Source organism: Clytia hemisphaerica, unplaced genomic scaffold (assembly GCF_902728285.1).
Source record: "Clytia hemisphaerica strain Z4C2 unplaced genomic scaffold, Clytia hemisphaerica genome assembly, whole genome shotgun sequence".
NCBI classification, from domain to species: Eukaryota; Metazoa; Cnidaria; class Hydrozoa; order Leptothecata; family Clytiidae; genus Clytia; species Clytia hemisphaerica.
In genome coordinates, this window is record NW_027103598.1 from 969,458 (window position 1) to 972,486 (window position 3,029).

Consider the following 3,029-nt stretch of genomic DNA (forward strand, 5'->3'; position numbering starts at 1 on the left):
AAAAAAGTTTATTTTAGAAATATTCTGCAAATCTTAACTATAATAATTACCATTTTTTAACAATATGACTCTCATCGACAACAATTGATATAAGTTTTGTGCTGAATGCAGACTGTTTCAAAATTGTACGGTAACGTTCCAAGATTGCTTCAGGAGAGGAAAACAAAATTTGGAAGCAGCCAGAAAGGACTTGCTGAATGGTTAAAAGAATAAGAAGTTAGAAAAAAGTGAATTACTTTATGTATATGTTTTATTTAGGAATTTTTGAAAAAATGATATCATTCATTTTCCATCTGTTTCCATATATATAATATACAAATTTTGGGCTGAAAAATATTTTTCAAAGATACAATGAAAATGCTTATTAAGCTCCCCCTTTTAAAAGTTTTAAATTTTAAAAGCTAATTGAATATTTATTTTATAGACAGAACCTACAACTACTGTACCGTAGCTTTGTGCAATGTCAACATATCGTTCTTTCATAGCAACTATATCTGATCTTTAAATGTTTATATATAAAACCTTCTGAATAAGCTGTTTAAAAAATCACTATACTATTATCGTAACTGCTTTGGGCGAGATCACAAATAACTTGTGTTCGCGTCGTCCAACCGACTCACTTTTGATCTGAAAAATCTGATTGTTTTTAGTCGGAAAGTCGGGGAATCTGTCGAATTTTTAGGCGATATTTTCCAAAGAAAATTTGCAGATTTAGCGCTAGTTAGTTTTTAATCATCAAGCGTTTAAAACAATTTCTACTCACAATTTTTCAGAGATTTTTTGCGTTTTAGAGTGCTACATAACTGATTTTGCCCATTGAGTTTAAAGCCTGAAGGGCTAGAGTTCAATCTCTAACCTTTCTCAGGCAAGAAAAAGTGAAGCCTTAAAAAAAGCGCCGCATTTTTGACGACAGATCGAATCTATCGTTTACGATTGATATTTTTTACAAAATTTAGCGGTAAATTTTAGTTTCAATCTGTCATTGTGGAAAAACCAGGCCACTCGCTCAAGGCCGCGCAATTTTGGTAGGATTTGTTGGCTTCAAATCCTACCAAGGAGATTGACTTCTAGCCCTTTGGTCTTATACTTCATTGATTTTGCCGCTTCACATGTAACAATAAACATACTGCAGACCGGGCGCTAGATGATTCTTGCAGCCTGAACAAGCCTAAGGCCAGAATGTATTTTTCCAACATTTTTATTGCCTACCGACCAACCGACCCATATTTTAGAGCCAAAAATGATGTGAACACAAGTTATTTGTGATCTCGGCCTTTGCAGACCATCAGATTAGTTGCTATGGCAGGCATGCAGAATTAGACAAGGTATGTTGAGATTAATAGCTACTACTACATACATACGAAGCTGTATGATTCAAACAGTACTCATTAGCAATAAAACAGATATATACATGACTTTTAATCAACTCTATTCTCCTAAAAAATAAATGGATCTGTTTCGGACTGCTACTATACTAAAAAGTATATAAAATCCACAGCCGCACATACAGAGCACACAAATCAAAAACAAAAACCCAAATTACCTCAACCACATCAGCAGAGTCACCTCTAGCAGTCACCTCTTGTTCCTCTTCAAATTTTGACATCAAATGAACAGATTTGATACCTACAGCTTCAAGCTTTGTCATTTGATCTTTGATCAAAGAGGTCAAAGGAGAGATGACCAAAACTATACCCCCTTCTTTTATCACTGGAAGGGAAAAAAAAATCAAACTTTTGCCACTGCCAGTTGGCTGGATCACAAATAAGTCTTTCTTCTGCTGAATTAAACAATTGATGGCCTCTATTTGATATTCTTTCAGATGTTCAATCCCAAACTTGGAACATACAGCATCATTCCAACTTTCCTTCTCCATTCTTTTTACTTTTTTACTTTTGTTTTGCCGCCACAAAAATATTCATTCGAAAACTTTTTTAGAAAAAATTTACATCGTACTCAAGAGCGTACCTCAAAACAATCCAAAACAAAACTGTGAGGCCCCCTGCTATAAAGAAATTCCCTTATAAAGGGACTGGGAACCAGCGGACTGTTTTACAGTCCGCCTAAGCAAAAGCTCAAAATTAAAAAACTACCCAATACTACCGGGCCACTTATCAGCGCCAAAAAGACCATAAAAAAGCTCTAAGTGGACCCCGGGCTAGTAATTTAATTGCTAATCGCACGATGGGTTTTTTTTTTCTTATTTGGCACGCCCTCAAAGAGAGCAATTAATCGTTAATTGCATCCTGTAGAGAGCAATTAATCGTTAATCACACTCTCCAATGCCGCGCCAATGTTTACAAAATTGATTTTAATGTTTTTTCTTACTTTTTTTTTGCATCGAACGTTTTAATTGCATTCGAAATTTATTTTGTGAGAAAGAAAATCAATAAACAACAATAAAAGAAAGACATAAAGAGAAGAGAAAAATATAAAACTCTCAGTGTAATTTCTGTAATTTACTTTCCTAACTGGGAAAAAGTAGTGAAAGCCATTGTGCGATTAGCTCGTAATCACATAATAACTCGTACAATTCGAATATTGCACTCGTGATTTTTTTGTTTCGAATTTTCCTCGTCCTTTCGGACTCAATAGTTTTTTTAATAACAAAAAAATTACTCGTGCAATTATATTCGAATTGCACTCGTTATCATGTGATTACATATACTAATTACTCTTGATAGAATAAATTCAGAAACAACTTATAAAGACAATTTTTTGTTAAAAGTGTCAGAACTCAAAACAGAAGTTTTATCTTCAAATTTCGTAACCGACCTTCTGATTATGGTCACAAATTTGTTCGAGTCAAGGAAATTTCAAGTTGTACAGAGTAAAGATTATAAGGCATTGTTAACTGAAGGGACTGGTATAAACTTGAAAGAGTTGAAGAGACATTCTAGCTATAGAGGTTCGAGTTAAGGAGACTCCATTGTATACACCAGTAAATCTTTGTGTCGCAGGACGAGTTGGCCGAGTCAGGTAAGTGCAGTGGTTTCTCTGAATCCTGTCCTGGATATGATCTTTTCTTT